Raw genomic sequence first — 24,194 nt, 5'->3', positions numbered from 1 at the left:
CCATTACGTGTTGCAAAGAAGCCTTTTCTTCTATTGTATTGCATAGCTGTGGTGTCATTTTAGCTGACAAAGTTTAAAATCAACAGCTCAAAGGGATATATTTACACATATCAGTTCTACATGGAAAACCAATAGAAATTAGGACCATCTGGTGCTTACTAAGTTACCTAGGATTTCTTATTTGACACCATACTAAACTGGTCCTTGAAGCCCTCCTCTTGAGTTTGCCTGAAACAGATTCTAGAATAATATATCCATACATATAGTCTTGGTCTGTTCAGTCATCTGGATATTTCTGCTTCAAACAGATTATATATATTTTTTCAGAGAGAGAAAAAAAGGTTCTCAGTAATTATGATCTAACAAACAATGCAGCTGAGGAGATGAGGTTCTAGGTATTAATCAGCAATTTCCCTTCCTCTGATGGCTCCAGTGTTCACAGTCACCCTAAACATGAAGCAGCTTATGTTTTGCTACACAAGAGCTGAATGTAGACATGGGTTGCTCATTTTCAAAGTTGCAAAACAATGCTGGCATCGGGCCTGTCTGCATGTATGATACTTCTTGCCTGTTGGAATCTTTCAGCACTGTGGTCTCAGGTAGTACTAAAATCCAGAAATTGCCACAATGGTTCTCACACTTCAATTATGCTGTCCTCAGAAACAGATATTATTATTATTATTATTATTATTATTACCCCACCCATCTGGCTGGGTTACCCCAGCCACTCTGGGCGGCTTCCAACAGAATATTAAACAGAATAAAACTTCAAACATTAAAAACTTCCCTAAATAGGACTGCCTTCAGATGTCTTCTAAAAGTCAGGTAGTTGTTTATTTCCTTGACATCTGGTGGGAGGGCATTCCACAGGGCGGGTGCCACCACTGAGAAGGCCCTCTGCCTAGTTCCCTGCATCCTCACTTCCCTCACTTTGAATTGTGCTCAGAAACATACTGGGAGCCAATGTAGGTATTTCAGGACTGGTGTTATGTGGTCTCAGCTGCCAGGGTAACAGCTGCTATGCTAGTTTCCCAGCAGTTGTGATGCTGTTACTTACTAGGAGATGGGAGGTGTGGCAGGGAAGTTAGCGCAGTGCAAGCATGCCAGCAGGACTGCCAAATTCGTATCGTATTGACTTCTTGGTAAGCAAAAGTAATCCATCTGCTGAGAAACTAATGTTGCAGCTGCACCATACCATATGAGCCACCTATGACTGTCCCATAGCACCACTATTTTGGGAGGATTTGTCAGTCATATTACCAGAAAATCTCCAGCACTAAGACAATACTGTATATTAGAGGAGACAGTTTTAAGTCGAGTTCTTCCCAAGCAAATTTTATCAGCCGGGGCAGCCTATGGTGCATTGTGTATACAGTTGCATGTAGCTTCTTAAGTATGCTCTCTGTGGCCTAATGTGATATTAACTGAAACAGATAGTCAACAGCAAAATATGATACTAATGACACTTCTGACCCAACTATAGCATTATAGCATCAAAGGTGGACAGCATGTAAGCAACCTTATCTGCAAAGTGCATAATAAACAAGTCACAGCTGATTGGAGATGCTGACAAGAACAATATGATATTTCAAATAACTTCCACTTACTCCTCAATACAATGTTGAATCCCCGTACAAGGCTATTAGAGTCTTAGGAGTTAAGACAATCAAAATGTATTTTTATATATTGAGAATATTTCTAAACCACCCTCCATCAACGGATTGCAAGGTGGTATATAAAAGTGCAAATAAAATTAAGTCACACAACGTACAAATGCAATTTGTGACCAACACAAAATAAAACAAAACAAAGGCAAATGGAGATAAAGCATGAACTTCCTTTTTGTTTCAGGTTGTTAAATGTCTCCCGGTTCCACGAATAAAAATACTGATTTCTTTATGGTAAGTGTGATAACAGCTCTTCTAAATGTAAATTGCTTTCATAGACATAGCAGAGGTCAATACATTACATGAACACTAAGGAGATGAAGAAACGATCCAAACGATTGCCTACAAAGGCTGCACTTTTTCCCTAACCTAAAACTTTTCTTAGTTCTTGGAACTAAGGTCTCTCTCCAAACCTCTTGCACACAGAACCCTTAGAATCCATTCCTTATTCCAACTACTAGAGAACACTCGCATAAGCATGCTAAAATTCTTTGTTTTGATAATTTTGCTTTTATATAATCATTGTACAGAATACAGTGTCCCATAATGAGCAAAGGGGGACAAGCAAAACCCTTTGTAAAAAGAGAGTTGAATTCATCCAATGAGAAGGAATTGGCTCTCAGCCCACTATGCTTTATCAAGGAGATTAGTGCCAGGGTAGGAATAAAGTTTCTTTAAGGAGACGCTTTACCTACTGCTACAAACAAGTAACGGAGGAGCAAAACACACACATCCTTCTCAATATAGATATATCTAAACTTAAACATTGAATTCAAGGGGGGGGGGGGACATTAATATTAAACAACATTATTATCAATCCAAAGAGAACAAGAGTAGCTGGAAATCCCCAGGAGTCCCCAACCTAGGTGATATCCTCTATAAATATTGTATTCATAACACACTCACACACCCTAGGACTTTGGTAAGGTAAACCAATAAAACTTCACAGTAAGTCCAATTTTTCTCTCTTGGAAGGGCGGGCAGAGTAGTATGTAGCTAGAACATTTCTATCAAGAAGTATTATGGGAAGGAAGCAGGGATCGCTCCTCCACTTTCCCTTCAGCACTCCCCTTAACACTGCCTGCAACAGGAGGAGCAGCTTCTTCTCAAAGCAAGCTGCTCTCCCCCACCAACTGAGACCAGTGACTTTGATGGATTCCACTTGCTTATGCCAGCATCATAATGCAACACTAATGTATTTCTGGACCACAAAAATAATTAGTTTTGGTGTGGCTTAGCACTTATAAGAGTTATTGATTCACTCCAAGCTACATGCAGCATGACCTTTTATCCCTGCCAGCCTATGGTAAGAAGGAGCATATGGTATTCATGAGGTGCAGGGAGGGATTCCTTCATAAACAGATAACACATGGCTGCACTTTAATTTAGTCAGATCCAGCCTTCCTACATAGTCCTATTCTGCAGAACTTCTGAACAAGAGAGCTTGCTATAAAGCACTCTTCTAAGTAGCTAGAAAAGGAGAACTGTAAAGAGGCCACAGAATGAACTATGAATGGAGGGATTCCCATCTGCCATCTTTTAGATCCCCTGGGAAACTCACTAAGCCTTCTGAAGCCTGGAACTGGGTGTGTGGAGAGCAGCTGAGTGACCGCTCAATGCAAGACAATTGTAGACATCCAGAGGAAGTTCCATCAGACTTTGGTGCCTGTCCATAAACTCCAGAGTGAAAGACTAGGGTGAAGTCATCATTTTCAGGGGCCCCTCTTCCTTGAGAGAAAGTTTGAGCTAACCCTTCAAGTGTTCTCAAAATATTGGGTGGTATTCAACAAACCACCCTGTCAGCGCAAGGATTTCCACCTGCACAATGAGACCTTCTCCCCTTCCCGCCCCCCATGGACACCCACGGCAAATCTGCATGGTCAACCCCTAGAACAGATTTAAGGGGCACATGAGGGAAGGGGGAATGTTCTGCTGCACAAGCAGCAATCCTTGTTCCCTTAGCGCTATACTAGATTTCAGGTGTGGAGAGCTCAGCAGCAATTTTGCAAAGATTTCAGTCTTCCCTTATAGTACCACCTTATTAACGACAGCCATGCATAACTGACAAGGAGTACCAAACATGTGAAATGAGATGAATATGACAGAAGGATGAAAAGGGGAAAACGGAGAATAAAATATCCAAGTAAATTTACCTTATGGGCAGCTATAGAGTCAGAGCATAGAATAAATCAATAAAAACAAATTGATAAAAGCAATCAAAAGTGACTGTCAAAAGCCCCATGGCAACAAACAAGGAGGGATGGTCTTGGCAGGATCTATCAGAGAGAGTGGGAAATAAGAGGAGGGGTCCAGATAGTCTGCCCAGATGCTGCTGGACATCCCAGCTGTCAACCTGCCTCTGGAGATTGAGATTGCCCTGGCAACCAGGGAGGTAAATGAGCCTGAATCAAATAGTGAGCTGGCTCCATCTCCAAAGATGTGCTGTTAAATGTGCTGGCAAGCAGATCCAGCCTACATACAGGAGTGCCCACTTGCTTGTCCAGTCCCATTGTTTGGGACATGAATCATGAGACTGACAGTGACCACCCCACTCTGCAAAGCAGGAGCAAAGTGGACATGTCAGCTGTTGTGACAATGTGTTAGCTTCTGCCAACCATGTATCCTACACTTTTATTTCTGAATTACCAATTCTGTAGCCTGTATCTTAATCTATGTTTAAACTATGTGATGACTTTTGGAATAAAGCCTTTGGGAATTCTCAAGTTGAGAGTCCGAGTACTTTGTCTGAGAGTGGGAGCCAGGAGAGTGATGCTTGTCGAACTACTCATATGTATTGTCAATTGAAAAACATATTTTTAAGTAATAGCTAGAATACCATGACCTCCAGTACAGACCAGGGCAATTTTTTAGATTTTCCAATGAGACCCTGCCGGTGGTTCCGCAACTACCAGATTACTACAGGCCTTGTAGTGATAACATTCACCATCTCCCTCTGGAATGATATGCAATTCATAAGCTTTTAAATGCTTCTTAAAAACTTACCTGTTTACACAAGCTTTTTTAAAAAACTCGACTCTTAATTTTAAATTGTTTTTTGTTTTGCACACTAGTTTTATTTCTGATACAGCTTTATTCTGCTATAAGATTTTAATTATATATACATATTTTAAGCTCTAAAAGGCAAATAGCCACCTGAGCCGGCAAGTTTTTTGGAATAAAACACTGGTGTGGGTGTAGAGAGAATACATAATGTGGGTGTGGATATTACATAATGTGTAGCTTGGCCATTACTCTTTTCCTAGTGAGCATTCATATACTTAAACTGTTTCAGCCAAAAGACAGAGGACACCCAACCCTGGTTATGTCCATAGAACTCAAGTACTCCTTTAGTGTATTTGCTTACAACTTCCTCCGGATACTGGTGGTAATACAGGTAGAGTCAGCAGGCCTAACATTACCACTACTGTTGCTTCATGCAAACAACAAACAGATTTTATGAGAGCACTAATTTCCTCTTGAACATGATGCGTACTACCCTGACTCATCATATCAAATTGTGGGGAGAATCATAGCTCAGTGAAAGAGTACATGTGATACATACCAAACGATCCAAGTTCAACCTGACATCTCCAGGTGGGCTGGGAGAGGCACATGAAATTCTGGAGAGCTGCTGCCAGTCAATGTAGGCAACACTGAGCTAAAGGGGCAAATGAACTGCAGCTGTATAAACAGCGTTCTGTGCTCCTGTGCTCTAAAAGTTTAAATATGGGTACTTGTTCAAGTAAGAAATTTGCCCTGGAGTACATTGCTATGAGATAATTTGCCTCTGAGCAATTAACTCAATTGGATAAGTTTATTGTTACCATGCTTATACAAATCTGATATAGGCTATAATCAAGGCAACTGTGACATAACTCTCTTCAAATGCATCCTCCTCACTGTTTCAATTCCAGAAGTAGGTGAGCAAAACAGAATAAAGCAAAGCCAGCAAAAAATATTTTTAAATCTGTACTAATCCCCTGGTTCACATCTGAAGCTGGGTTCAATTGGCTCTTCCCTTAGCAATGTGCTTTATTCACAGCACCCCAACTTCTATCTTCTCATAAAGTCTCTGAACTGCACATTAGTATAAACACAAAAGCCCTGTTTTAAACAGCACTGTGCTTTAAATATGCATCTATTCCATGCTATTCTACATTTCTTTTTCAGATTAATAATGCAACTGTGAGGCAAATTATCTAAGAATTAACTACTCGAGAGCAAAACTGTCGTAATTCAGGTCTCTGCTATGGATCCAGAATACTCTGGACAGGTCTCCTAATTTATAGATTAGCCACAAACAGGATATTGATTTGCCTTAAGCTCAGAGCTGTTTGAGACAGACACTATTTTCCATGGCAAATGAACGTCAAAGTAATTTTCTTGCACAGAACTGGGCAGGAAACAACCTTGTGCTAAGGCTCCTTTGACTAGCGCATATTCCATCGCTGAAGTGGCAACACAAATTCACTGAAATTCTTCAACATTAATGAATTTGCTTTAGCACAAACTGAAAGTCAGCCTGCTAAGAGACAAAGGCAGACTTTTCATCTGCAAAAGAACACACCTGTTTGGCAGAAAGCTTCTGATTAGAAAGGCAAGCAATCTTCAAGCCAAGGTTAAGGGGAAAGCCAGGTTTATGTCTCCTTCAGTGCATAGAAGATGCATTCAGACATAATGCTGAGCCAAGAGGTATGGTTTGTTTAGTCACACTGGGCAAAAGTTCCATGCTTGTGGCTTGTTTCTCCCACAAAAGAAATGTTGGCTTCAGATCATGGTTTATAGGGAGGGAAGCAAACCATGAGAACTGATTCAGATGCAACAGTAAGTCAATTGCTGTTTCCCTGATCCACTGTGGCAGGAGCAAAGTGGGAGTGCTCAAACTGTGTGCACCTTTTAAAACTTTTAACATCCCAATAATGCTTTAAATGAGCCATCAAGTAACAGGAATCTATTCTTTGTTGCTGTTGTTGTTTTATTAAACCTGGACAAAAAAGCCAGAGTTAGTTGCTCCAGATTTTTGGGGTTCTTTCTCCCAAAGATGTCTGATGGCATGAGAAATCTTGCATTACCATCCTCCTCCATCTCCCTTTTCATTAAAGGTAAAGGTAAAGGGACCCCTGACCATTAGGTCCAGTCGTGGCCGACTCTGGGGTTGCGGCGCTCATCTCGTTCTATAGGCCGAGGGAGCCGGCGTACAGCTTCCGGGTCATGTGGCCAGCATGACTAAGCCGCTTCTGGCGAACCAGAGCAGTGCACGGAAACGCCGTTTACCTTCCTATTTAGCGGTTCTTATTTATCTACTTGCACTTTGACGTGCTTTTGAGCTGCTAGGTTGGCAGGAGCTGGGACCGAGCAACGGGAGCTCACCCCATCGCAGGGATTCGAACCACCGACCTTATGATCGGCAAGTCCTTGGCTCTGTGGTTCAACCCACCTGCGTTCCTCCCTTTTCATTACTGGAGCCCAATTGCCTCCACTTCACCACCAGTCAGCTATGCAGATAATGAAAGGTAATGAGTTCCACTAATTCCTTCCTCTTTACTTAGTTGGTCCATAAGCCAACAAAAGTTATCACCTCTCTATTTCCACACCCCCTCGAATTTTGTTCTGTTTTTCTGCACCTAGTTTTTCTGCACACCTAAGGCATAAGCTCTTCAGCTCTTAACTCTTTGCCAAACCACTGCATTATTCACATACCTTCCCTCATGACACACTGTGCCCCTGCCCCAAGAAAAGCACCTCTTTCTCTGCTCTGCTATCCTCACTTATTTGCACCCCCTGGAAACCTGCTCTCTTCTCTACCCATCTCACCCCAGAAACCCCTAGCATTTACATTAACCCTCTAATTGTGCCCAACTTCCTAGCATTTGCAAAAATAATCACTTTAAAACCATCTATTTGTGCCCAACGTCCTCTCCCCCACCCCCTTCTTCTTACTACATACTTACATATTCTTACTAGAGAATTGGGATATTTTACAGCACATGCTTGCTTTTCTGCTTAGCTCCTGCTTTTACCTATAGTTGCCTATAGTTGCCAGAATAATGAACAGTTCTGAGCATTTATTAGCACCATAAATTCTAGTTAGGATTAAGTGCTTTAAATAAATTGTTTCATTAATTTCTTCTTGATAAAATTCACTGCACTCCTTTGGAATACTATTGTCTCAGGCCTCTTCAATTCTCTTTAAAAAGAACATCAGATTTCAGTAGCACTTGAACACCAGCATTAACACAACATTCAAAATTCCCCTCCAAATGTTAAGGGTCCATGTCTGAAAAGTGCACACAGGCGTGTCAACCAGGGCATATGGTAACAGAACATCCCACCATATGCTAGCTGACACACAAAACCCAATCTATAATCTTTAAACAATGGCTTAATAGTGCTGTAATGGGCAACCCTGAGCAGAGAGGTTGCTGACATTCTGAACCAGCTCCCATGGCTTCTGCCATTGTGAATTCAAGTCAAGTAAACCATTCAAGAAGCAGCCAAAGAGGAAGCTCTTGCTGCAGCTAGGACTTTCCTCCTGACCCAGCTTTAATGATAAGGCTGCTGTTCCTCCGTGCAAAGTGTCAGGGTTGTTTTCCTCCTCAGTAATGAGCATAAAAATAAACCAGTGAGTTTACGCTTTAAAAGGAGGGATCCACTAGCCACAAAAATAAACGGCAGGGGGGGGAAACAAAACAAAGGGATAGTTTCATCAGACAGTATAAGCAGATTCTTTTTAAGGGTACAGAAAAATATTTGAGTCAGCAGTGTTGTCAGATGGTAAGAGAAAGCAGCCTGTTATACCTGTTCATTCCTGTCAAGTGGGGATGTATTCTTTGTGTGGTAGATGGATTCTGTGTTGAGGGAGCCTCACATCCCATTTTAAAGAAGCAGGGGGGAAAGTACAGAAGAGAGCCTGCTTGTGTAGGCTGAACCTTCAGCAGCTTTTCAGCCTCTCTGTTTTCATCTGGCTCCGTTTGCTAGCAAAAGGGAACACACTGAATGCTTTTGATTCCTTCCCCGGCACTCAATTTTCTATCTCTCATCACTTTCTGGTTATTAAGCAATTCAGTCTATCTCTGTGGCTTGAAGAATAAGCTAATTTTCTGCTGCAACGCATGGCTGTAGATTTAAGATGAGTGATGTATCCGAGTTCTCATCCCCCACCCCTCTTAAATCACTGCTCTTTGACTTCTGCCAGAGTAGATAGCAGAGGTCCAAAGATTAACCACTTCAGTGTGACCATTTACCAGTCACAAGGCATATAAAGCAGGCATTCACAGCAACCTTTCACACAGCATATCTGTCACATGTCGGCAAGAGCTTACCTATGGAAATAAAACACCTCTGTACCCAATGAGCCATAATGAGTTCACATTGGACAATAACAGTGCCTGATTGGGACATAGATTCTTTAAACATCCATAAACATCAAAAAGGCATTCATTTACAAAGCAGTTGTTAGTGAAGCTGTTGTTGTTTAGTCGTTCAGTCGTGTCCGACTCTTCGTGACCCCATGGACCAGAGCACGCCAGGCACTTCTGTCTTCCACTGCCACCCGCAGTTTGGTCAGATTCATGTTTGTAGCTTCGAGAACACTGTCTAACCATCTCGTCCTCTGTCGTCCTCTTCTCCTTGTGCCCTCCATCTTTCCCAACATCAGGGTCTTTTCCAGTGAGTCTTCTCTTCTCATGAGGTGGCCAAAGTATTGGAGCCTCAGCTTCACGATCTGTCCTTCCAGTGAGCACTCAGGGCTGATTTCCTTAAGAATGGATGCGTTTGATCTTCTTGCAGTCCATGGGACTCTCAAGAGTCTCCTCCAGCACCATAATTCAAAAGCGTCAATTCTTCGGCGATCAGCCTTCTTGATGGTCCAGCTCTCACTTCCATACATCACTACTGGGAAAACCATAGCTTTTACTATACGGACCTTTGTTGGCAAGGTGATGTCTCTACTTTTTAAAATGCTATCTAGGTTTGCCATTGCTTTCCTCCCAAGAAGCAGGCGTCTCTTAATTTCGTGGCTGCTGTCACCATCTGCAGTGATCATGGAGCCCAAGAAAGTAAAATCTCTCACTGCCTCCATTTCCTCCCCTTCTATTTGCCAGGAGGTGATGGGACCAGTGGCCATGATCTTCGTTTTTTTGATGTTGAGCTTCAGACCATATTTTGTGCTCTCCTCTTTCACCCTCAATAAAAGGTTTTTTAATTCCTCCTCACTTTCTGCCATCAAGGTTGTGTCATCTGCATATCTGAAGTTGTTGATATTTCTTCCAGCAATCTTAATTCCGGCTAGGGATTCATCCAGCCCAGCCTTTCGCATGATGAATTCTGCATATAAGTTAAATAAGCAGGGAGACAAAATACAGCCTTGTCGTACTCCTTTCCCAATTTTGAACCAATCAGTTGTTCCATATCCAGTTCTAACTGTAGCTTCTTGTCCCACATAGAGATTTCTCAGGAGACAGATGAGGTGATCAGGCACTCCCATTTCTTTAAGAACTTGCCATAGTTTGCTGTGATCAACACAGTCAAAGGCTTTTGCATAGTCAATGAAGCAGAAGTAGATGTCTTTCTGGAATTCTCTAGCTTTCTCCATAATCCAGCGCATGTTTGCAATTTGGTCTCTGGTTCCCCTGCCTCTTCTAAATCCAGCTTGCACTTCTGGGAGTTCTCGGTCCACATACTGCTTGAGCCTTCCTTGAAGAATTTTAAGCATAACCTTGCTAGCGTGTGAAATGAGTGCAATTGTGCGGTAGTTGGAGCATTCTTTAGCACTGCCCTTCTTTGGGATTGGGATGTAGACTGACCTTCTCCAATCTTCTGGCCACTGCTGAGTTTTCCAAACTTGCTGGCATATTGAGTGTAGCACCTTAACAGCATCATCTTTTAAAATTTTAAATAGTTCAGCTGGAATACCATCACTTCCACTGGCCTTGTTATTTGCAATGCTTTCTAAGGCCCATTTGACTTCACTCTCCAGGATGTCTGGCTCAAGGTCAGCAACCACACTACCTGGGGTGTACGAGACATCCATATCTTTCTGGTATAGTTCCTCTGTGTATTCTTGCCACCTCTTCTTGATGTCTTCTGCTTCTGTTAGGTCCTTACCACTTTTGTCCTTTATTATGGTAATCTTTGAACGAAATGTTCCTTTCATATCTCCAATTTTCTTGAACAGATCTCTGGTTCTTCCCATTCTGTTGTTTCCCTCTATTTCTTTGCATTGCTCATTTAAGAAGGCCTTCTTGTCTCTCCTTGCTATTTTTTGGAATTCTGCATTCAATTTCCTGTATCTTTCTCTATCTCCCTCGCATTTTGCTTGCCTTCTCTCCTCCGCTATTTGTAAGGCCTCATTGGACAGCCACTTTGCTTTCTTGCATTTCCTTTTCATTGGGATGGTTTTCGTTGCTGCCTCCTGTATAATGTTTCGAGCCTCCATCCATAGTTCTTCAGGCACTCTGTCCAGCAAATCTAAATCCTTAAACCTGTTCCTCACTTCCACTGTGTATTCATAAGGGATTTGGTTTAGATTGTATCTTACCGGCCCAGTGGTTTTTCCTACTTTCTTCAGTTTAAGCTTGAATTTTGCTATAAGAAGCTGATGATCTGAGCCACAGTCAGCTCCAGGTCTTGTTTTTGCTGACTGTATAGAGCTTCTCCATCTTTGGCTGCAGAGAATATAATCAATCTGATTTCGATGCTGCCCATCTGGTGATGTCCATGTGTAGAGTCGTCTCTTGTGTTGTTGGAAAAGAGTGTTTGTGATGACCAGCTTGTTCTCTTGACAGAACTCTATTAGCCTTTGCCCTGCTTCGTTTTGAATTCCAAGACCAAATTTGCCAGTTGTTCCTTTTATCTCTTGATTCCCTACTTTAGCATTCCAATCCCCTATAATGAGAAGAACATCCTTCTTTGGTGTCACTTCTATAAGGTGTTGTAAGTCTTCATAGAATTGGTCAATTTCAGTTTCTTCAGCACCAGTAGTTGGTGCATAAACTTGGATTACTGTGATGTTAAAAGGTCTGCCTTGGATTCGTATCGAGATCATTCTATCATTTTTGAGATTGCATCCCAGTACAGCTTTCGCCACTCTTTTGTTGACTATGAGGGCCACTCCATTTCTTTTACGGGTTTCTTGCCCACAGTAGTAGATATGATAGTCATCCGAACTGAATTCGCCCATTCCCGTCCATTTTAGTTCACTGATGCCCAGGATGTCAATGTTTATTCTTGCCATCTCATTTTTGACCACATCCAACTTACCCAGGTTCATGGTTCTTACATTCCAGGTTCCTATGCAATATTTTTCTTTACAGCATTGGACTTTCCTTTCGCTTCCATGCATATCCGCAACTGAGCGTCCTTTCGGCTTTGGCCCAGCCGCTTCATCAGCTCTGGATCTACTTGTACTTGTCCTCCGCTCTTCCCCAGTAGCATGTTGGACGCCTTCCGACCTGAGGGGCTCATCTTCCAGCGTCATATCTTTTATATGCCTGTTGTCTTTGTCCATGGAGTTTTCTTGGCAGGGATACTGGAGTGGCTTGCCGGTTCCTGCTCCAGGTGGATCACGTTTGGTCCAAACTCTCCACTATGACCTGTTCATCTTGGGTGCCCTGCTCGGCATAGTTCATAGCTTCTCTGAGTTCTTCAAGCCCCTTCGCCACGGCAAGGCAGTGATCCATGAAGGGGGTTAGTGAAGCTAATGGCTGATTAATTCAGAGGGAACCTTGGGAAGCAGGGCCACTCTATCAACTCTGTTGGAAAACCAACTCCATCAGGCTTATTCCTCAACCACCCCATGGCAGCAACCATTCTATCAGGCCACAGCAAAGAGGGAGATGAGAGGAAGGGCCTTTCCACCTGTCCTGCTATGAGAACAACAACATTTGGGCTCATCCTCTCCCTAAACAGCTAGTCCTTAAACTTAGATAATAACTGGTGTGTGCTTGCCTCCTCTTCTTTTCTCATCTCTTTCCCCTTTTGTATTGTGTTGGTTGGGTCAGAAGCTGGCTGGCAGGCAGGGACTGTATTGTTTTTATTATTCACATGTTAGCTAGTCAGTTAAAAATTTCAAGCATTCCGGATCATTCACCAAGACAACCTTCCTTCTGCCTAAAGATATGCAGCCCAGGAGGCTTAAAAGTAAGCAAACGGACCATGAGGATTTATTCTAACCAACCACAGACACCAGTGCTCCTGTTAGGCATCTTAACTATGCCTTTGGGTACAACATAAATAAGTCCACTTTGCACCGCTCATCTACTACATGTACTTTGCCCATATTTCCCAGTGGCTAGCTGTAATTTCTGTAGAAGCCCCCTAACCTGCCAAATAAATTTTCAAGGTAAACATATGAAATAATTATGAATCATGCCTCTTAAAATGCTATGAGTAGGGCAATCATTCAGGTAACAATGCAGTTGTTGTGAGACAAGGTGTTAAAACTAAAGAAACGCAACATGAGTTGCGATGGTCTTAAATTATACTAAATAAATTATTTGAAGGTGGCTTAACACATGACTTTTGCTTCCACACTCAAAGGGCTAAGTCCATACTTTTCAAGGGGGTAAGTATTGCCATGGGAGGTACCATTGTTTCCCTTGACTCTTTCTTTAGCCTAAATATTGAGCAAGGCAGTGAACTTGTCTATCATAAGCATAAACGCAGATGTATTATGGAGTTCATACACACAACCCTATACTGTGCTTGGCAAAGGATATGTGAAGTAACACCTTTTTTTTCAAAAGCTTTCCATTTTGTTTGGTCTACCATGTACACAGCGACCAGCCCCAACAGCCCTGCGGTGGAGCAAAGATGCCATGTTTAAGCAAGGGTGGAAATAGCATGGTGCCTACATTGCTATCTGTTATTGCAGACGGTCACCTGGAGAAAACGTCTGATATGAAAGGACACATTCAGACACAGCTACATATGCACACTCTTCCAACATTCAGCTACCAGAGACAAAAGTCCTGAGGCAAAAATGTACAGAGAGGCCCACTCTACATAGAGTCTATGGTATGTATTGGTAGCTACATAGGCTAATTATGGCTCTAAGGCAGAATGCTGGGTAGGCTACCACCAGCAGAACATGGCAGCTATGTATCTCATTATTGATCTGCAATTGTTTCATGGTTGTCACTATTTAACGCTGCTTCTCCTTAAGGCAGTTTCTCTTTTATACAGGCATGCTTGCCTCAGGCTACAGATGGGTGAGAATGGGCCTCTCTGTGTATCTAAAACCAAGGGTGCCTAACCCACGATCCTCCAAATGTTGTTGGAACTGCATTGGCCATGCTGTCTAGGTTTGCGGGAACAAAAAACATCTAAAGGGTCACAGGCCAGTTACCCCTGCCCTAGACACTGCTTTCTAGAAATCTCACCAGGTGGTTACATGGATAATGGCCTGCATGTTTCACTGAGTGAAATATGAAAGATGGGTTAGAAGTGGTATGAAGAGAAGATGCTGACTCACTATGTGGAGGCAGCTGCTGGGGGAAACAATTTAAAAGTGAGCTTCACGCATATCAGCTTTAACACAAAACATTATAATCTCTCATCCTATTGATTAATATACCCAAAGACTCAACAATCTCCCAGCTGAAATTGTTATTAAGCTGGAAGAATGTTTTTCTCTCTTCTGTAATAAGGTTTCCTTACTCAAATTGCTTTGCTAAACTTATACCGTGATAAACAGGCTCAGTGGTCTGCCTTAAAAAGGTACCCCTGCCCGTACGGGCCAGTCTTGACAGACTCTAGGGTTGTGCGCCCATCTCACTCAAGAGGCCGGGGGCCAGCGCTGTCCGCAGACACTTCCGGGTCACGTGGCCAGCGTGACATCGCTGCTCTGGCAAGCCAGAGCCGCACACGGAAACGCCGTTTACCTTCCCGCTAGTAAGCGGTCCCTATTTATCTACTTGCACCCGGGAGTGCTTTCGAACTGCTAGGTTGGCAGGCGCTGGGACCGAATAACGGGAGCGCACCCCGCCGCGGGGATTCGAACCGCCGACCTTTCGATCGGCAAGCCCTAGGCGCTGAGGCTTTTACCCACAGCGCCACCCGTGTCCCTACGGGTCTGCCTTACTCCTTCTCATTGCTCGCCACACACTACAGCCTGCGTAATATGGGGAGTGAATGAAAACACATACTCAGAAACACCTTTTATGTTCTTTGTGTCCCTTTCTGGCCGATTACACTGTGATGATGAAGGTAAAAGGCAAATTAAGGTTCTGGCGAAACCTGCATTTTAGGAGAAGGTAACTAAAGGGATGGGTCACTAGGGATGAGCATTAGACTATGTGATGGGACTCAACAGTGTAAGAATTACCACAAAACTTCAGGCGCCAGTTCCCTAGTCACTTCGTAATAGGCACTGCTGGCAAATGTTGAGTCCTACTCCCACCCACCCCCTGCAACAGTAATAACTGTAAATTGGCTCATATGCTTCAAAATAAATCATAATAGGTTTAGATTCCAGCCCTCTGAGACTTAAAACACTTCAGAGTCTGGTGCTGGCAAAAAGCAAAAATATTTTAATTACTCTTTACGCTCATTAGTAGTCTAATTAGTCATTTTATTACATGCTTCTTCCCTTTAAAAAAAGCATGACGCATCTGGGGTTCCTTTTGCTGTGGCTTGTGCAGACCACATGCCAGCTTCAAAATATGCCAAGCAATGAGTGACATTTAAAATGTTTATTCTACATTCCAGAGGGGCAGCCAGGTTAGTCAACAGAGATAATGCCTATCACAAAGCTTACACAATGTAAAGTGAAATATAGAATGTGCACAGAGATTTATTCCTCCATATGCTATGCCTGGCCTTCTGCATTTGACACAACGGTTGATGTAATGACTAGACTACCTTGAAAGGGCTCAACCACCTCATACGCTTCTTCCAGAAAGAAAACAATAGAGCCAGGCTTACAACATGCCCCATTACGACCCTGGGTTCCTCATACTAAAGTTTAAGAAATAGGAAAAGCTTTTCCAAAGAACACAGTAGCTTGTGTTTCACATCAGATACATGACTGGAATAAAATAGCATATGGAAGAACAGGCATGAAAAGCAGCCTTTTAGGGGCATCCAAACAACTGAATAGCTTGGGAATCTGCAAGATGCCCAGTTATAGCAAAGGGGCTTATTGATGGGCAGTGTACCATAACCAAAATGTGATAACGTTAAGAAAAGAAGAGGCATTAAATGCTACTCAAGTCAAGTTCTGAGTCACTACTAGGCATATCAATTTAGATTCTTGCATTGCAGGGCGTTGAATTAGATGGCCCTTGGGTTAACATCCTGCTCTACAATTCTATGATTCTATCGGTTTCCTGCTAGAGAGTGGCAGGATGCTCACAAGAGGTCTCTGGCCAATCACAACTAGCAGACAGCAGACTTAAGGTGCTTCTCATGAAGAAGATGGTGACCCTTTCCCAGGAAATGTGAACTGAGCTTGATTACTAGTTAAAGATGTTTCCTTGAGGAATCTTCTGGGAAAACATAATGGCTGAATAATGGCATGTGGTTGAATTATATATGGCAAAGGTTCCAGGAACTAATTTGGCTTTTGCACATGTTGTAGCCAATACTGCTGTTCAATCCCATGCCTAGGGAGGTCAGTCAGCTTAAAGCAATATTTGTTTTTGTACTACTTCTGGAATGAATCTAAAGTGCAGAGTAACGTCAAAGTATCACATAGTTGCAGAGCACATGCAGAGTTCTCATTAACAATGAGCTCCAGCAAGACACTAGAAATTCACTAAAGTGATGGACTTTTGGATTCAGCAGGGAGTTGGACTAGCAATTTCTCTTGGTATCCTAGCAGTTTAATTCTAGCTGCTGCCAAGAGTACTACTTCCAAATAGTGCTGATGCACACCCCTTCTCAACATCCCAGAAGAATAAGAAATTCAAAACAGTGATCCCTTGGCTTGGAGCGTATTGCCAATGTGTAACATATTCAAAATTCAGCAGTGCTCACAAAAAAATACTTACAGACCACAAATGTAGCTTCAACCCTGATAATAATTATGGTAAAATGCCCTTACAGATAAAGCACATCTCTAAAAATGTAGTACAAATGCAATACTTGAGATGAGAATTCGGATGAAAAAAGTAAAGTATTAATATTCTCATCCTAACATTGTCACACACTAAATACTGCCACCATTGAGGTTACTAGGATAAAAACCAGTAAAAGTGCAACAACTGGAACTGGGTATTATGGGATGCAACTAATGTTCCTATGTCAGGTTTGCATTCTACCATAAATGTAATAACAGCATCTCTAAAATGAGGTGAAGGAACTGAGGCTATAGCATAAGTTGCTTTTGAAAATAAAAATATTTTTCCCCTTAAACAGCTACAGTATCATTGAATGAACACAAAAACGTCTACAGTGTCTAAGCCCACATATACTTGCACAGTTTACATTACACCAGTCAATTATCATTTGCTAAACTTTGTTGTTACTAGGAGGTATCTACAACCTTCTATTTGAAGCTTCACTGACATCACATCTCACCCCCAAGTATCTTTCTGTTGTAACACATTGAGTAAAGATGATAGCCCATTTTAGGAATCATGTAATACAGCAGCCTTTGCCAAGCTGGTGCCCTCCAGATCTGGACTACAATCCCCATGAGCTGCACTATTGTGGCTATGCTAGTGCTGCCACAATTCAACATATGTCGGTCGGTTTTTTAAAAAGTGGGAGAGCTGAGGGACAGTGTTAGCCTGGTTTTCTGAAGCAGCTCCCTACTGAGTTTTCAGTTATTTGTTTGCTCAGCATCAGCAATGTGCATGCTGGGGAATAATTTACCAGAGAATCTAGCCTTGTATGAGGAACTAATCCACATACTCACTGAGGTATTTTGTAAACACTTCTGGAGGTTTATTTCCATCCATTGTATTGATGCAGATGAGCCACTTAGGAGACGTGTAAGTTCTAAACCACAGAGCCTAGGGCTTGCCGATCAGAAGGTCGGCAGTTCGAATCCCCGCAACGGGGTGAGCTCCCATTGCTCAGTCCCTGCTCCTGCCAACCTAGCAGTTCGAAAGCACGTCAAAGTGCAAGTAGATAAACAGGTACCGCTCTGGCGGGAAGGTAAACTGTATTTCCATGCGCTGCTCTGGTTCGCCAGAAGCAGCTTAGTCATGCTGGCCACATGACCCGGAAGCTGTACGCCGGCTCCCTTGGCCAGCCAGTAAAGCGAGATGAGCACCGCAACCCCAGAGTAGTTCGTGACTGGACTTAACAGTCAGGGGTCCGTCTGCCTTTACCTTTAAGTTCACTATGGGTTTCCCAATGCACATCTTGGGGGTCTGAATATGTAAGAAAGGCATTGGGGCTTGGATGCTCAGACAGAGTAAAAGGATTGGAAGTGGGGTCGTGGTAAAAAAAAGAGAGAAACTATTTATAGTCCAAATCTTGTTGTCGACAACCAGCCAGAGACTCAGCAGAACTACAGGTGCAACTAACTAAAATGCAGATGGATCCAAATAAATGTGCCCTTGATTCCTTGTTCTGGCAAAGGGGTGTGGGGGTGTGAGTGGGTGTGCGCGCGTACACACAGTTCAAGGATAGACAATACATGGAGTATTTATTTTCTGGTGCTCTTCTAGATACTAGGCATTTTTCGTTTTTTCTTAATTTCTTGACTTTTCCTCTTATATTTATCTTGGATTTGTAGATCTGCAAAATTCACTTATCTGTGGATTCAAGCAATAGTCAACTCAAATGTTGTTTTTAAGAAGTTACAAGGTACATTCTTTCCACAACTGTACAACTTCAGAGATGTAGGGCAGATACCCATGCCTGAACTGCCATTTTCAGGAAGGGAGCCTGAGGAATCAAGGCAAATAGTAGTGACAAGTTCTAGACATTACTGACAACTGAAAAGAACCAAGTCACTAGGCCCAGATGGTATCCTTCCAAGAATTCTTAAACAACTCAAATGTAGAATTGCTCATCTTCTCACAAAAATATATAAAATGTTCCCAAGGTCAGCCTCTGTACAAAGCAACTGTAAGGTGCTCAAAGTTATGTCAGTGTTTAAAAATGGATCCAGAAAATGGCAGGCTAGTTAGCTTAACATATATTCCAGATAAATTGTTGGAAAGCATAAAATTATCAAGCACAAAGAAGGACAAATTCTGCCAAAAACGAAACAAGGCTTCTGCAAAGGAAAGTCCTGTCTCATTAACCTTTTTTTGAGTGTCAATAAGCAAGTGCATAGGGGTAATCCAGTAGACACTATTACTTACCTTCACAAAGTCTTAAGTGGCAACTGAGATTTAGTGCAAGATATAAATGTTGAAACAACTAGAAATACTGACTACATTACTATCAGATTCAACCGAAATAGAAAGCTCTAATTCACACCTTGTATCAAAAGCTTTGGGGAACATATTTTTTTTTTAAGTCTTTCTTAAAAATGTGAGAGATGCCCAATCTGTATAGGAACTGCACTGTGAAATACCTTTGTGTCTTATTATAAAATAACTCAATCAAATACAATCTCTGCTAACAGTTACAGAGAGCAAACATAATAAGCATTCCTCAGCCTCTCTGTTCCCAAGTTGTCTACTTAAAAGACAGCCTGCTCCCACTTGATCTTGCCCATCTGTTGAGGTCTTCAAGAAAGGCCTCGCTCAGCTTCCTACAGGTGTGAGATGTGCAGCTGGAAAGAATACAGGATAAGGCCCTCTTGGCTACAGCACACAAACATGGTAGGATCATCTGGCCCCTTCCTTATTTGACCTTCTGACATTTAGAGAAGAGTGTCTCACTTCAACAGGCCTTCAATATTTATTTGCTCTCCCTCCTTGCATTGGTGTTGATTCTTTTCCTGCTGCTCTTGCTCTCTCTCACTCTCTGTTTGAAATAACATTGTTTATTCTATTTTTTTTTGGTATGCAAATTTGAGGACATCTGGGTGGAAAATAAAATGGAAGTATTTAGCACCCTGTGGCTCCTAATACTGCTAACTGGTAGTGAAGTAAGGGCTGCCCTCTGCCTACATTTTGTAGAGCTGCTTCCTCTGTTTTCTAAAGCACAACATGATATTTAAAGAGGAAACAGCAATAGGATTTTAAAGCAGCAGCCAAAAAACTAAAAGCAAAACATGCTGTGTAAGAATTAATAATAATTAAAGAAAAGAAAAAGCCAGTGTAATTAACACACAAAGCATGGAATGGTCTAACTAATCATGCCATGAAGAAATGGGATAAAAAAGTATGCACTTTTATGGAGCAATTTAGCCTGGCAAGCAATTAATCCTGGAAGTACTATGTTAAATGAATAGGTTTCCCTTTAAGGAGATTGCATTTATCACCAGTAATGTATTCCAAGCAATTTGTCAGATGGTCACAGACTTTACATTTGAGGTGGTTATCTAGTCCACACAGAAGAGTGATTTCTGACCGCCAGGAAAGAATGAGTGTGGTCTATATACTAAAGCAATGATAAACACCAAGGAATAAGAGTACAGTATTAGAGCCTTCCAACCAATACAGCAATCTTTCATGCAGTCTAATGCAGAAAAGGAAGAAAGCCAGGAACTCAGCATTAGCTTTTCATGAACTAATTTATTTTGCACAGGGTCTCATACATAGAAAGATAGAGGAGACCACAAAGGAATTCTCCCAACCAAAACTACTTTATTGAATTCTAGTAGGATGCATGTCACAAATCAATTCTTTACCAACCCATTTCCCAGTTCATAATTGTTCGGTTTAGTCTGAAGGCACACAAGACCACCACCTTATTGAAATAGAATACATCAGTATGCCACCTTGGATTTCACAATTGAAGAAAGGTAGGATACAAATGTAAGGAATAAATGTTGTTGCTTTTCTATTCATTCATTCATTCATTCATTAATTCATTCGATATATATATCACCCTTCATCATAAGACCTCAGGACAGTTTTCTAGATGAGAATGGGAAGATATTTGGCACTGGGTGGAATACAGAAGATGATTGGCCACTTAGGATGGTTAACTAAACATTCATTTTCTCAAGTTCACTTTACAGCTGATTTGTCTTGTCTCCTTATATTCCTACCATACAATTGCAAGAATTTTTCCTTGTGGCAAAGATTTTATTTTCTACATAACTCTTCCCACCCTTCTTTAAAGCTTTAGTGGCTGTATTGGGGTGCTTAACTCAACTGTATGAATAGTTGCAGAAGGGAAGGGAAGAACTACAGGAAAATGAAATTAAAGGTTTACTCCAATGAAGCTCAAACCCCACAAAGCTGCTGCCCTTGAAAGTACCAAATATCCAATTTCACTTATTTCTCTGGACACTGAAAAAGTGTTTGACAAAATATACTGGCAATTTATGTTTGTTACTTCGGAAAAACTTTGATTTCCTCAAGAATATACGAAGTGAATTAGAACATTATACCACTCTCCTAAATCGCAAGTAAGGGCAAATGTTGGTTTTGTTCACAAGCAAGTAGAATTTAAATTAGCTTTGTATGTGGATGAATTACTATTAATTAATAACTTTGGTAGTGTCTCAAGATATATGATTAACTGTTTAAGCCTAAATTAATGCCAATGGGTACTTGTAAATCACATACTTTGTATACTAATGGGCAATTTTGCTGGTGCCCAGATGTCATAACATATCCTGACATTTTTTGTTCTGATCTCCCAAATGATTAAAATGAATTTAAATAGGCTGATAATGGCTATACCTAAGAATTTGGGAAGATGAACATCATTCAAATTTAATATTAAAAATATACCAAAATTACCTATCTTTGTGAGGTTTCCCCCCTTTTTGTTCAATTTGTCACATTATTATTATTATTATTATTATTATTATTATTATTATTATTATTATTTTAAAATACCGCCTATCATTACTTCTGCTGACTGCAAGAGATGCAGGTCAATGAGTGTTGTAGGTAAGCAGCTACTTTAAGAACTGGTAAATTTTGAAATGTAACCCAAATTTGCAGAATCTAAGCTAGCCTAGTTGGATGTGGGATATCAGTGAGCTCCTGCTGTAAACCCCCATTTGCCACTTTCGAGAACACTTGCTCTCAAAGTGTTCTTGCTGACCAAAACCACCAAGCTTCCAATTAAAATCTCTTGTTCTTCAGCAGGATTTTATGTTATTCTCCAATATGTTATGTTGCCTTGTCCTCTCTCTTTTCTTATACAGCTAATCAACTTAAGGCTAACCACACAGTAAAAGGTGACAGGACAATTAGTCATCTGCACAGCAAATCCAATCCTAGCAGCAACGCCAGTTCTGTCTTGCCATACACAGTGCAACACTGCAATACATCTTGCTATAATGGATTAATCCGAGCGAAGCTCACTGAATTCATCAGAGAGGAGCCAGATGTGAAGACTGCAAGAGACATGCAGCTTCCGCCACCTCTTCCCTGCCCTGCTGTCACTCTGAATCAATTCAAATGACAGATTCCTGCAGTCCACCAAGCTATGCCACTGACCAAAGAATAATGAGGAGATCAAGCTGGGAACATTCAGCTACAAGCAGCTTCCATCCAAAATAATATCCTGGGTGCTCAAGTCAGAGCAAAGAGGATAAAAGCTGTGCAGCCAGAAACTAGTATTGAATTAATAGATCCTCTGTTCAACAATCGAGCAGTGGAAATGGACTCATGCTTAAGAAGAGGTCCATCTATTATGTCCACATGTAAAATTACAGAACCCAATTAGACCACATTAGAACCCACATTAGACCACATGTGTGCTCAGGACCTCAATATCTTAGGGACTGCCTCTCCCCATACAACCCTGCACTTGTCATCTGGGACCCTTCTCTGTGTCTCTCTTCCCTGAGAGGTTCAGAGGGTGGCAACATGAGAACAGGCCTTTTCTGTTGTGGCTCTCCATTCCATGCAGAATGCTCTCCCCAGAGGGGCTTGCCTAGTGCCTAAAGACATGTAATTATGGAACCAAGCGAAAATGGCCTTTCGCCATTAAACGATCTATGGCCTTTTAAATTGGGGGGTGGGGTTATTATAATTTTTCTAATATTGTTTTATTGTCTTTTACTATTATACTATGTAAATTAAGTTTTTAATGTTGTATATAACCCTGTGATCTTTAGATAAAGGGCAGAATAGAAATTGAAACAACAACAACAGAATCCCAGTTTACAACATGTAAGACACAGAAGTGGAATTTACATGGACATGCATTTTTTTAAATGGAGGAGAAAAGTCCCAGGAGCCAAAAACAGATCTACCTCCCATGTTAAGACATTAATTTCCTTGGAAGTCAATTCACACTAACTGAATTTTAATACAACTTTAACTGGTATTCCAATGTTTGAGCCACATGCAGCAAAGTCATGGTTTGATCATTTGAACCCTGCCCAGCAGCTTAACTATTTTTTTGTTTGCTGACAATAAATCACTATCTGAAACCATGGTTTGTTGTTGGCTTACAAATCATAGTTTGTTTTAACTACAGTTTAGTGTTACATGAATTCATCACCTTTTCTAACCACAGTTTGATCACCAAAACCAGGATCATCAAGCTACAAAGATAAAGAACAAGAGCAGATGGAAACCAGTCCAAGCTTTAGAAAAACAATGCATGGTGTGTTTGAGCATTTATGGGACAACTTGCAGTTAGCTTATGATTTGGGCTTAGTGCTGTATTTGAACTGTGCTTGGTCTTTCAGTCATGGATGAATCTTTCATAGGAGGAAATGCAGAATTACTGTTGCTAGTCAACAGGGAGCTCCCTGTCAGATTGTCAGGCACAGCATTAATCATACTCAGGCTAATTTTCTCTCATAAATGACTACGCTTCAAAGCTGGAGCTCATCCACAAGACCCAACATGCTGACAAGCTCATCGATAAGAGGCAGAATGAGGCAACTGCTCCAGTTTTTCTTCTGAGCTTAGCTTTTTATTCAGTGAACTTTTAAAAATAACTACAAAAAGCTATTTGCAAATAGCCCGCTTTTAAAAATTAATATTTCACAAAGTAATGTTTTCACACATGGCTATAACAATCATAGAATTGGAAGGGACCTCAAGGGTTATCAATGAAGCAAATGAAAATAAATCAAAAATGAAGGTGGGAGAGAAAAATCACTAGCATAAAAGAGGGACCTTTCATCTGTTCACGATTTTCTCAGTAAACCACTCCCTCTTACATTCCCGATAAATCCAAATCAGAAATCATCACCTTGGGCTGGTCAGAAGTCTAACAGACCCCAGGAATTTATCATCTTGTCATCGCCCTGAACACTCATAGATTGCAAAACCACCTTAGGGTTGCAAAACCACCTTTTAAATGGGATATGAATGTGAATTGTACAGCAGCACCTCCCAAATTCCCTTCAGATAGTCTTACCAGTTTCTCAAAGTGGCAGAAAATATGCCACTAATTTCAATCAAAACCCCAGAAACTTAAAGCATTTGTAAACTGGCATCTCTTTATGGTGGCATGAATTAGCTTTCAACGTGCAATCCCTAATTTTGAGGTACAGCAGCCAGGTGCAAGAACACAATATTGCACAGAACACAA

The 24,194-nt window shown here is 41.4% G+C and overlaps 1 protein-coding gene across 5 annotated transcripts in view; it reads right to left on the bottom strand.

Annotated features, from left to right (window-relative positions):
- The window catches only part of ARMH3 (armadillo like helical domain containing 3), a 122,216-nt gene that overhangs the window by 30,084 nt on the left and 67,938 nt on the right, over positions 1-24,194 (bottom strand). The gene's annotated exons all lie outside the window — the stretch shown is intronic.

The sequence above is a fragment of the Podarcis tiliguerta genome, assembly GCF_965153285.1.
Source record: "Podarcis tiliguerta genome assembly, chromosome: 5".
NCBI classification, from domain to species: Eukaryota; Metazoa; Chordata; class Lepidosauria; order Squamata; family Lacertidae; genus Podarcis; species Podarcis tiliguerta.
Note: the sequence above shows the minus strand (reverse complement) of the source record. Positions and strands in the feature narration are given on the sequence as shown.